The sequence below is a fragment of the Podarcis vaucheri genome (assembly GCF_965113315.1).
Source record: "Podarcis vaucheri genome assembly, chromosome: 8".
In the NCBI taxonomy this organism is placed as follows: Eukaryota; Metazoa; Chordata; class Lepidosauria; order Squamata; family Lacertidae; genus Podarcis; species Podarcis vaucheri.
In genome coordinates, this window is record NC_138766.1 from 28484792 (window position 1) to 28497892 (window position 13101).

Below are 13101 nucleotides of genomic sequence, written 5' to 3' on the forward strand. Positions count from 1 at the left end.
ACCGCCTTGACAACATAATGAGCACAAATCATAATGAATGTGCATTAAAGAGGACTTTCTGGAGGGGCCCCTGCTCACCATGATCTGGGGGAAGGCGCATAGCCCAGTGGGGTGTCAAAGCCAAGGACACAGCTCAGATGCAATCCACTAGACCAGACAGCCAATCAGAAGAGCCCCGCATGCCTCCTGCATTATCAACAGGCTTCATTCTTTCCCCATGTCTGCCGCACTGGGTGGCTTTTTTCTTTCTGCACAAAGCTCAATAGGGAAACAAAGCATTCTGTGGCCTGATCTTTGAGGGAGGGAAAGGTAAGGGACACAGAAGGAGGCTCTGTGCGCAAAGGCAGTAGAGCTGGCACAGACATTCCCAGCACATTGCAGGAGCCAGAGAGGTTGAGATGACAGCTCTCTTATTCTTCAGCAGATGTTTCAGTAATGCTGTTGGAAGGTAGAGCTTCTGAATAAAACCTTACTGGGCACACACTGCAGTACTGGATTAAAATATTTCTCCTCCTGCGTATGTCCTAAATCAATCTGATTGCTTGTACAGTGGTACCTCGGGTTAAGAACTTAATTCGTTCTAGAGGTCTGTTCTTAACCTGAGGTACCACTTTAGCTAATGGGGCCTCCTGCTGCCGCCACGCGATTTCTGTTCTCATCCTGAAGTAAAGTTCTTAGCCCGAGGTTACTATTTCTGGGTTAGTGGAATCTGTAACCTGAAGCATCTGTAACCTGAAGCATCTGTAACCCAAGGTACAACTGTATATTCAGAAGTGAGTCTTAAGTAACCATGAACGCTGCACTGTGGTCTAGTGGTTAAGAGCGGTAGTCTTGTAATCTGAGGAACCAGGTTCGCTTCCCCGCTCCTCCACATGCAACTGCTGGGTGACCTTGGGCCAGTCACACTTCTCTGAAGTCTCTCAGCCCCACTCACCTCACAGAGTGTTTGTTGTGGGGGAGGAAGGGAAAGGAGAATGTTAGCCGCTTTGAGACTCCTTAGGGTAGTGATAAAGCGGGGTATCAAATCCAAACTCTTCTTCTTCTTCAGTCCTTTAGGTCTGTACTTGAGACTAAGCCTCACTCAGTTCAATTTGAGCAGCTCCTGAATGGACATTCATAGGGCGCGTTATCGATCTTGCATTCTGTGAAAGTGAGACAGAAGCTGCTGTTGCTTTGGTCTTCAGTTGCTGGCAAGAGCCACTGTTGGTTGAAGACTAACAGACAGTATTTTTTCACTAGTGGCACTCCCACCATGTGGTGGGGAAAAAATCTAGAAATGGAGCCCCAGTGCATGATTAGGTTAAATGTTATCCCAGGTCTACTGCACTCTTGCTCTCTTCCTCCGACATCGATCCATTACACCCTCAGTTGTTTTGGAAGTAGCAATTTCAGCCTGTGTGCTTGATTTTGCGTCCTCATGATTCGTCCTCATCCTGCACAAAGTGGTAATTACAAAAGGCTAAATCGCGCTCTCATTCACAAACAAAACCGGCCCTGTAAAGGCTGTGCCAACCTCCTCACTGGAGGAGGAGAGAGCAAGGAAGAACTGCTCTGGAGCAAAGTCGAAAAGTGCAAGTGCAAAAAAGAAGCAGCAAATTCATTCAAGACGACAGCACAAAACACACGAACTGAATTATACCTTTTCGTGGTTGCAAATACAAATCTAAACCATCTGCCAGCATGAGTCAATCTCTTTGTCTCTGTCATTTTAGGCTTTAGTTGAAGGTGTCATATTTTTCCCCCGCAAGGCAGTTGTCGTGGCAAAAGTGTGGCGATGCATGCAGTGGTGTTCTATTTGGGCCTGAAAGAAGTAGAGTGTGCAGGGATGTTGATTTTATTCTAAAAGACAGGAATGGCTCAGGGCGAAATCCAAGAGTAGTACAGTGCTACCTCAGGTTACAGACACTTCAGGTTACAAACTCCGCTAAGCCAGAAATAGTACCTTGGGTTAAGAACTTTGCTTCAGGATGAGAACAGAAATCGCGTGGTGGCAGCGTGGCGGCAGCAGGAGGCCCCATTAGCTAAAGTGGTGCTTCAGGTTAAGAACAGTTTCAGGTTAAGAACGGACCTCCGGAACGAATTAAGTTCTTAACCAGAGGTACCACTGCAGAGACATCCTCTCCTTCTACCTCTCCCCCTTCCTCAGTGCATACACAGATTAGGTTGCCAAATGTGGATATTAAAAAAAAAACTGGCCTGATGAGCAGATCCAGGGGATAAAGCAAGGCTGTGCAGCTGGTGACCCACCAGTCTGAACGTAGGTCACTATCCATAAGTTGTGGCCTGCAACACCTCTCTTGGTTTGTGTGTTTGTTACATTTCTATTCCATCTTTCCTCCAGCAAGCAAAAGGCAACATCCATGGTTCTCCCGATTTTGATCCTTCAAACAGCCCTGTGAGGTGGGTTAGACTCAGAGACAGGGATTGCTCCAGACATTGTGGTACAGTCCAGACATTGTCTGGTGGTACCCTACAGACATTGCAGACTACTGCAGCCCCAGCAAGCATTGCTAATTATATTATTATTATTATTATTATTATTATTATTATTATTATTATTATCCCACCCATTTGGCTGGTTTGCCCCAGTCATCAGGGATGATGATAGTTGTAGTAAAACATATCCCTCCATCCTTCTTAGATACTGGTTTCAAGTTCAACTTCCAGGTTTTTGTGTTGTATTCTGCCATAGCTCTCTTTCTCTCATTGTAATTTTTCAACCAATGAAGATAAAAGCAAGGAAACCTGGTATGCACATTGAATGCATAATTAGATTTCAAGTGTGTTTGCTAATCCTATCGACCCAACAGTTCTTGGACCAGGGCACAGACTAAACTCATTTCTTTAGTCCAAAAGTTCTTTAGAATAGGGATAGTAGTACAGTGCTACCTCAGGTTACAGACACTTCAGGTTACAAACTCCGCTAACCCAGAAATAGTACCTTGGGTTAAGAACTTTGCTTCAGGATGAGAACAGAAATCGCGTGGTGGCAGCGTGGCGGCAGCAGGAGGCCCCATTAGCTAAAGTGGTGCTTCAGGTTAAGAACAGTTTCAGGTTAAGAACGGACCTCCGGAACGAATTAAGTTCTTAACCAGAGGTACCACTGCAGAGACATCCTCTCCTTCTACCTCTCCCCCTTCCTCAGTGCATACACAGATTAGGTTGCCAAATGTGGATATTAAAAAAAAAAACTGGCCTGATGAGCAGATCCAGGGGATAAAGCAAGGCTGTGCAGCTGGTGACCCACCAGTCTGAACGTAGGTCACTATCCATAAGTTGTGGCCTGCAACACCTCTCTTGGTTTGTGTGATTTTTCAACCAATGAAGATAAAAGCAAGGAAACCTGGTATGCACATTGAATGCATAATTAGATTTCAAGTGTGTTTGCTAATCCTATCGACCCAACAGTTCTTGGACCAGGGCACAGACTAAACTCATTTCTTTAGTCCAAAAGTTCTTTAGAATAGGGATAGTAGTACAGTGCTACCTCAGGTTACAGACACTTCAGGTTACAAACTCCGCTAACCCAGAAATAGTGCCTTGGGTTCAGAACTTTGCTTCAGGATGAGAACAGAAATCGCGTGGTGGCAGCGTGGCGGCAGCAGGAGGCCCCATTAGCTAAAGTGGTGCTTCAGGTTAAGAACAGTTTCACGGGCAGCTTTCATACTTCTGGATCTCGCTCATTTGCTGTTTATTGGGTAGGTGTATAGAAAGAAATTGCACAAACTTAATGTGATGGGTCACTTTGGACAAAGCTGTTTGTCTCCTTTACATCAGTGCTGACTGGGGAGAAAAAACAGCCATGCCATTTTTTGTGGGGGAAGGATAATTATTTATGATCTAACATGTGATGTACACCGAAGGCCCTATACAATTAACTACCAATCAAAGCATAGATAGTGGTTAGACTACAGCTGGTCTTTATTAAGCATTCACACTGATTTGTTTACAAGGAAGTTATATGACAATGAGCATTCATCTTGATTTATTAGTGGAGTGTTTACACATCTTTCCATTAGCCGTTCATCCTACATTTTCCAATGTATTTCCAAACTGCAAAAAGTCTATTGTTGTTTTTAAAAGTTATGTGTTGTGCTCTGGTGGGTTTCCATTCCAGTATGCATTTCAACACCTTCTGCAAAACACTGATGCTCTGGAGGCACTTGTACTCAGAAGAGACCCATTGAACTCAATGGACTTAAGCGAGCCATGGCTAACTTAAATCCATTGGTTTTAATGGATCTACACCGAGTATTGGTTGTTTTCAACCCATAGTAACAAATGGGGGGGGGGTTCCCATAACCAGTGACTCAGAGTGTATCTTATCTTCCATGTGGATTATTCTTTTATGTTCGCTTGCATAAAGGGATTGGCTGGAGGTGAGTCAGCAGGAAATAGCCTTTCACACATTAGGAGAAAAGACCTGACAGAGAGAGACAGGATCTGCCAGGCTAAAACTTTTGACTCACGGGCAGCTTTCATACTTCTGGATCTCGCTCATTTGCTGTTTATTGGGTAGGTGTATAGAAAGAAATTGCACAAACTTAATGTGATGGGTCACTTTGGACAAAGCTGTTTGTCTCCTTTACATCAGTGCTGACTGGGGAGAAAAAACAGCCATGCCATTTTTTGTGGGGGAAGGATAATTATTTTCTTGTACAGTGGTACCTCGCAAGACGAACGCCTCGCAAGACGGAAAACCCGCTAGACGAAAGGGTTTTCCGTTTTGGAGGTGCTTCGCAAGACGAATTTCCCTATGGGCTTGCTTCGCAAGACGAAAGCCCATAGGGAAATATCCGGGACAGCGGGGAAGCGCAGCGCGTCTTCCCCACTGTCCTCGGACCTCCTCCAAAGCCGGGCAGCGGGGCGGCAACACCTTCTGAAGGCGGGCGGGGGGCGAAAGTCTTTGCCCCCCTGCCTGCCTTCCCAGGGGCTTTTAAATCCCCCCGGACAGCGGAGAAGTCCTCCGCTGTCCGGGGCGATTTTAAAATGCCGCCCGCCAGCATTTTAAGATCGCCCGGACAGCGGAGAAGTCCTCCGCTGTCCCGGGGTTTTTTAAAATGCTGGGGGTGGGAAGAAAAGCCCTTGCCCCCCCCCCAGCCTTCAGAAGAGGTCCGGGGACAGACTGTCCCCGGACCTGGTCTGAAGGCGGTTTCCCTAGGAACGCATTAATTGATTTTCAATGCATTCCTATGGGAAACCGTGCATCGCAAGACGAAAAAACCGCAAGACGAAGAGAATTGCGGAACGAATTAATTTCGTCTTGCGAGGCACCACTGTAATGGCTTGTGAGGCCAGAAAGGGCCGCCACCAACACCTTCCTTTCTCTCTCCTAAGGGAATGAATGAATGAAAACCTGAACCAGGAAAATGACACAGGGAGAGACACAGGGCTGCCTCACCCATCCATCTTCTTCATACTGTAACTTGACGACAGCAGCATCATGGGTTGACTTTTGAGTGGAGACTGCAGATATAGCACTACAGATAGAACTACTGTTGGCTTTCAGTACAAGGCTTTCAATGGAGTCATTTAGTAGCAAGCCGCCAAATGCACTGCACTCAGTTGATAAACTGAGAGATATTGCTACAGATATGAACCAACTCTAAGAACATCCTTTTCAGAGGGAAAGTTACCATCAACATGGTCTGGTTGCTCCAGTTCCTAGGCATTTTTGGGTACAAGAAACCACATATGAGAAAGCAGGGGTAGCCAATCAGTAGCCTGAATGCCAACTTACTCGGTGGCTTTCAGATTTCAGTGGCAAAATCCAGCACCCACTGCCTCTCTCCTTCCATTCTAAGTCATTGTTTCAGTGGTCTCTACAGCACAGTCTCGGCTCGGCGCCAAATGCAGGTGATCCGGTTGTTCTTTCCTAAATCCACCCCTGCCCTGAATATACGCTTGAAGCTCAACTTTATGCATGTTTACTCAGAACTAAGTCTCTCCGACTCCTTGGTAAATGTATATAGGATTGCATGCCTAATAATCTGAATGTGAAAAAGTAAGGAGCAAGACAGGATGGCAGAGTAACAACAACAATTGGCCAAATCCAATTTGTGACCTTGCTTGTTTGCACAGGACTTAGACCCAGCAGAAGAGGAATGGAGGGGATTTATGCCGATTCTCCCTTCCCTGTGCAGTCCCCCCCATGCCACCTTCCACCCTGTTCAGGAATTTGTTCAACTCTCATGGGGGGAGGGGAGCTGCTTGGCGTTACAGGAGGAGGGGCATTGTCAGGAACGAGCCAGCTCCAAGCAAAGGTTTGCAGCCAGCTGCAGAAAGCAGCCAGGAACAGAGAGGCTTAGATGTTAGTCAGGCAGGGGAGAGCCGGCTCTTCCTGACTATGATGGGCAGATTGATAAGGTTGTAGCTGAGAGCAGGCTAGAATGCAGCCAAAGCTCACAGGAAGCACAAATAGAAGCAAATAGATTCAGAGACAGCCTCTCAGAACAGGAAGAGGTTGGAGCTCATCCATTAAGTCCGAAGAGTCGGCGAATGGGAGGGCTGCTAGATAGGAAGCAAAACAAGAGACATAAGGGTCGTAAGTTCAATATCTTCTGTTGACGCTGGAAGGAGTCTTCAGAAGGGTCATCTTGACTAATGTTGTCAGAAGCTTTGTTAGAGTTGTCCGGAACTTTCTGTTTGCTTTTGCAATAAATTCTCCTTTTCAATTACCTACGCTTACTGTATTATTAAGCTGGGCACATGGACTCCTGACAGGCATCAGTAAAATGCCTTCCCTTCCCCACTCTTACCAGAGAGCCTTACAAGGAGAATAAAGGTACCATTTAGATTCCACCCAACAATTCCTAAGTGCTCTTGTACAGATTTAACCTAGGAGTGATAATGCAGTGTTGATGGTTGCTAGGAGAGGGTGTCACACCCTCCAACATTTCAGCAGATAAAAATAGGGACAAATCCCTGCTCTTGCAACAGCAATTACTGGGTGTACACCCCCCCTCAACTATTATCAGTTGCTAAAAATTCACTGCTGCCTGCTATGTTCATTTACCCAGTCCTATGATGATGTAAATGCAAATAGTGGGTCCCCCCTCCTTTGTTACTCTCTATCTATCTATCTATCTATCTATCTATCTATCTATCTATCACTGTTGTTGTTTAGTCGTTTAGTCGTGTCTGACTCTTCGTGACCCCCAGGACCAGAGCACGCCAGGCACTCCTGTCTTCCACTGCCTCCTGCAGCTTGGTCAAACTCATGCTGGTAGCTTCGAGAACACTATCCAACCATCTCGTCCTCTGTTGTCCCCTTCTCCTTGTGCCCTCCATCTTTCCCAACATCAGGGTCTTTTCCAGGGAGTCTTCTCTTCTCATGAGGTGGCTAAAGTATTGGAACCTCAGCTTCAGGATCTATCCTTCCAGTGAGCACTCAGGGCTGATTTCCTTCAGAATGGATAGGTTTGATCTTCTTGCAGTCCCTGGGTCTCTCAAGAGTCTCCTCCAGCACCAGAATTCAAAAGCATCAATTCTTCGGCGATCAGCCTTCTTTATGGTCCAGCTCTCACTTCCATATATAACACTACCTATAGTAAAATGGGTCTACTGCAAGTCAACCTGCTAGGCACAAGATGAAAGAAGAAGGCTAGAGTGGTTTTCTGTAGATGGTAGAACAACTTAAGTTTTCAGGAAAACATCTGGTTCTTGAAAACCAAGTCTTGATTCTCTCCTGCCACATACGCACCACCGCCAAAAGAGGGAATAGATCTCCACAAATTGCAGCAATTATATATAGATGGGCATCTATTTCTTCAAATTAGCATGTGCAAATTTTATTCAGAACTGTGCCATCTTTTGTCTTCTTCTTTTTTAAAAAAATAAATAAATGATACATTTCCTCTTTAGGGGGCAATGCATAATCATACACCCTACCATTGAATCAGTTGAAAAAACTAAAGGGAAAAAGGTTTTCTGGTGACAACATGACACAAAAAAGCGAATTCTTTCTCTAAACATCAGAACTCAGAAACACATTAATTCCCTCTACAGTGAAACACAAACAAACCGCAATCTCCTGCTGGGAATGGCAGCCAGGGAAAGTTCAGATCTTTTCTTCGGTATGGTAAACCATGAACAAATAAAGAATAGGCTTGTCAAGGGTATGTGTCAGAGCAGGGAGTTTTTTTTATCATCTGGAAACGCCCAAAGTTTCACTGTATGTGTCAGACAAATTACAGGTTCTAAGGATGGCCATTTCTATACACAAATGTGCCCTGAAGGACAAACAGTATAAATTTGCAGCACACTTTGAAAGCCAGTGCATGAGAATAACATCACCATCCTATCTGTGAGACTATGAGAATAACATCACCATCCTATCTGTGTTTACTTGAAAATAAATCCCTTTGGGTTCAATGAGGATTATTCCCTAGTAAGGCTATGTATACACTAGCGGCTTAAAATGCAGGGAGGTCGTCTGTTCCTCCTTCCAAGTCACATTGCTGTACAGTGGTACCTCGGTTTACAAACTTAATCTGTTCTGGAAGTCTGTTCTTAAACCAAAACCATTCTTAAACTGAGGCTCACTTTCCCTAATGAGGCCTCTTGCCGCTGGTGCCCTTCCACTGTTCGGCTTCTGTTCATAGACCGAGGTAAAGTTCACAAACCGGAACAGTATTTCCAGTTTTGCTGTGTTCGTAAACCGAATCCTTCATAAAGAGGACTGTTCTTAAACCGAAGTACTACTGTACTCACCAGAGAGGGGGCAGGGATATCTCCCCCCATGTTCTTTATCTGTTTGGTTTCTTCACCTGGCCAATTCTTTATAAGTCTTAAAAACTTTGTGAGTCTTTCCAGGTCGTGGCCAGCATGACTAAACCGCTTCTGGCGCAACATGACACCATGATGGAAACCAGAGTGCATGGAAACACTGTTTACCTTCCCACCACAGCGGTACCTATTTATCCATTTGCACTGGACTGGTATGCTTTCAAACTGCTAGGTTGGCAGGAGCTGGGACACAGCAATGGGAGCACATCCCGTCACAGGGATTCGAACTGCCAATCTTCTGATCAGCAAACCCAAGAGGCTCGGTGGTTTAGACCACAGCGCCAGCCGTGTCCCAGTCACCAGACTGTAGCCCTAGTGAACACAAAATGGCTACATTTTAAAAATCGGCCATTTATTTTATTTAAAAGCCCATCTTCATGGTGGCTTACACAAGAGGCTCCGACTGGGCAGACTCCAGACCTGGACTCAAAGACAGGATTTAAGATTATAACTGGATCATCCACCCTCTGAAGGGAGCTGGAATAACTATGTGATTTGGACACTTGGCAGACAGATAATAGAATTAGCAATGATTCATTCCAAACTGAGGGGTTGTGTTTGGGTAGATTTCCTAGAAATGTGTGGTTATGCTCAATATTTTGATAGGCTCAAGATTATTTCTCTCTTTCAACATTTGATCACAATTGAAATATACTCAGAGTCCTGTAGTGATTTCATGCTCTTTATTACAGCTTGTAAAACAGTGATTTAATTGCCCCCCAAACCTCATGCTTTTATATACATTATTTACACAATGGGTCCCATCTGATTGGCTGATTCTGCTTCCCTCCTGGAGCCTGATTGGTCTTTTCCTGCAGGCCAATCAGTTGTTGCATTCTATGATCCTACCAGCCTAACAGGCTGATTAACTTCTTCCTGGAGCCTGATTGGTCTTCTCCTGCAAGTCAATCAGTTGTTGCATTCTAGGATCCTACTTGCCTATTGTTCTAGGATCCAAGGTTAGTACATAACACCAATGAAGTCTGTTGCTTTGCAAATTTGCATCCCTCTCCCGCCCTTAAGAGAGTGGCACCTTCTACTCTGTTAAACAGTACTGCAGAGTGCAATGCAAATCTGAGACCTGCAAGGGCAGAACACAGCTTTCCCTCGCAGTAAAAGAAAAGTGTTCTGCTAGAACACAGAAAAAAACAAAAAGTTGCTGATGTAAGCGATGGTGGTAAAGTTCATTATTATCAGGTGGGGTCCGATAACAAGCCGCAGCACTTGCTGACCTCCTAATTCTGTTCTTGCTGTTATTTTTTTTGCACACTCCCTTCTCATAGCTGCATGTAAAAATCCTGGTGTCAGGATTAAGGTAAAGGTAAAGGGACCCCTGACCATTAGGTCCAGTCGTGGCTGACTCTGGGGTTGTGGCGCTCATCTCTCTTTATTGGCCGAGGGAGCCGGCGTACAGCTTCCGGGTCATGTGGCCAGCATGACTAAGCCGCTTCTGGAGAACCAGAGCAGTGCACGGAAACGCCGTTTACCTTCCCGCCGGAGTGGTAGCTATTTATCTACTTGCACTTTGACGTGCTTTGGAACTGCTATATTGGCAGGAGCTTACCCCATCGCGGGGATTCAAACCGCTGACCTTCTGATCGGCAAGTCCTAGGCTCTGTGGTTTAACCCACAGTGTCACCCTTATGGTGTCAGGATTAACCTTATGTAAATGGTGAGGTCGGCTGGAGGGAGAAACTTCAAACCAACTAGAATATGGATTCTGTTTTCTGCTCAAAACCAACCTTCTGTATAAGAATCTACCACCGAGAAAGGGTTGTTCCGGTTACGAAAAGTTCCTGTCCTCGGGGAACCTTTTATCCTCTTGCACTAAGGATCTACTGTGCATCAGTCACTGAACCCCTGTGCAACACAGAGAACATTCTGGGAAATGTTCTAGAGCACACATTTAGTTCATGAGGGAAACCAGTCAGACCTGTTGGACTTCGCTATCACCTCATAAAGAACTGGAAGTATGTCTGAGGGCCAAACTAGGCATGAATATTTGTTGTTCTGCTGCTGGGAGATCCAACTCCGATCTAAGCAAAGAGGAGAGGAAAGGCAGTCAGTTTCCCAGTCAAAATGGCCCCCAGCTGATTCATACCCCCATAGGGGAAAATATCATTTGAACCAATATTTTTTTTTCGCAGCATGGGTAGGAATGTAGCTGGGGAGGTGTTTTTTTTTTAAAAGGAAATGTTGGCTGAGGAAAAGGTTAACCACACATCTACACCTCTTGAAATCAAATTTGGAGTTCCCTGTTGCTTTGCTCAAGTAAAAACAACCCCCCATATGAGATGTCCACATATCTCCTACGTCATGTGTTGTTTTGCCCTTAGAACACACCCACGGTATCTTCTGTAGATGCACATTCCAGGAGACTATCGGCAGCAGTGAGCATACTGTGACTAATTCATCTATTTGTCACTGGCGCTGCTAAAATCAGTTTGAATCATGTGGTCTGGGCACTGGTTTACATCAACAACTTATCATCCTTAGCAGATAAAACTCACAGGGTCTATTCCATGGTTCACCCTTTTAGGAGGGCAGTAAAAAGTTTGGATTTTCATCAGCCTTGGGGGGTCATATTGATGTGTCTTGCAATGAATGCAAAATTCAACACATACCTTTTAATGGGAAAGGTAAAGGTAAAGGTACCCCTGCCCGAGCGGGCCAGTCTTGACAGACTCTGGGGTTTGTGCGCCCATCTCACATCTATAGGCCGGGGGCCAGCGCTGTCCGGAGACACTTCCGGGTCACGTGGCCAGCGTGACAAAGCTGCATCTGGCGAGCCAGCGCAGCACACGGAACGCCGTTTACCTTCCCGCTGGTAAGCGGTACCTATTTATCTACTTGCACCCGGGGGTGCTTTCGAACTGCTAGGTTGGCAGGCGCTGGGACTGAACGACGGGAGCGCACCCCACCGCGGGGATTCGAACTGCCGACCTTTCGATCGGCAAGCCCTAGGCGCTGAGGCTTTAACCCACAGCGCCACCCGCGTCCCTTTTAATGGGAAAGCAGGGCACAAATTGGTAGAGATATGGGTTTTTACTTCATGTTTTCTTGTCTATTGTGATAGGAATTTTGAGGTCTTAGATATATGGTAATGTTCATAAGTGTACCAACCAAGCACGTACATAGATCAGCAAAGGAAGACTGACCTGGAACCATTTTGATTCCTAAACTGAGCAAATGTTTTCTCTGTAAGGTCAAAGTGGGAAACCTCCCATTGTCTCTTTCCACACAAATCCTGTCTTAAGGGCACATTTAAGATATGAATAGGGTGTGAGCCTGTGACCTGGCCCAGGAACTAAGTATTTATCACTACAAAAGATTGGCCAGGATCCCAAGGCAATCCAATAAAGTAACCTGTCAGACAGGAGATAAACAAGGACAGGAGAAAAACAACATTCAAATTTCTGTTTAGACCGCCTTTTCTGTGATGTAGGTGTGATGTATCTGAGAGGTGGTCTTAGGTTACACCCCTTCTGTGATGTATGTATGATGTTTCTGGGGGTGGTCTTGATCTACAGGGTGGCAATTTCAAAAGTCTTTATAAGGCCTTGCGCGCCATTTTTCTGGGTTCCTCCTTCTCTCCTGCGGGTGAGGGGAGCACCCTGTTCAACAGATCAATAAAGATCAAGGTTACTAGCTGCTTTGCTTCTCAATATTCTCTGGTTGGCCTCTGTTATCCTCTCCTACCAATAGGGAACCTGTGTAAGGACTCTATATGGGCTCTTGGATACCCCATAAGGGAAAAGGGCAATTTTTGTTTACAACACTATAGGAGCAGACCTAATTTGTCAGAGCTACAGATGCATTGATAGCATCTGATTCTAAAATAATAATAAAAAATCAGGGTGGGTGCAAATGAAGAAACTGACCCTCCTCTAATTGCCTTGTGTTTTTCTTTGACAAGCCTCTTCTGGATTTTCCATTTGCACAATCGGTTGGTGTGTTGAATGGGCACTCTGCACATGCCCCAACACTCGTGTCCTGACTGTAGGCTTCCCATGGGCATCTGGTTGTCGTGTGTGAGACCAGGGTGCTGGGCTAGATGAGGTTTTTTTTGTCTGATCCAGCAAGGCTCTTATATTAAATCAATTCATGCAGCCTTTAGGGAGACAATAAGGCATCATGAATTAATAATAAGTATTATTAACCTATAATAATATACATCTAATATTACTACTAATAATAAAGCACACTCATCGCAACAGCTTTTTTATTATTATTGTAATGAATAGCTGTTGGGATGGGTGTGCTTCACCAAAACCTTTAATTACTACCTTTTGTCTCTCTCTTTTAAACTTATGC

The 13101-nt window shown here is 45.2% G+C and overlaps 1 long non-coding RNA gene across 1 annotated transcript; it reads left to right on the forward strand.

Annotated features, from left to right (window-relative positions):
* The first annotated feature begins 4253 nt into the window (after positions 1 to 4253).
* LOC309539251 lies at positions 4254 to 6677 on the forward strand. Its single transcript, XR_014222787.1, has 2 exons — positions 4254 to 4515; positions 5338 to 6677. It is a non-coding gene; the product is annotated as an uncharacterized lncRNA (long non-coding RNA).
* The last annotated feature ends 6424 nt before the right edge of the window (positions 6678 to 13101 follow it).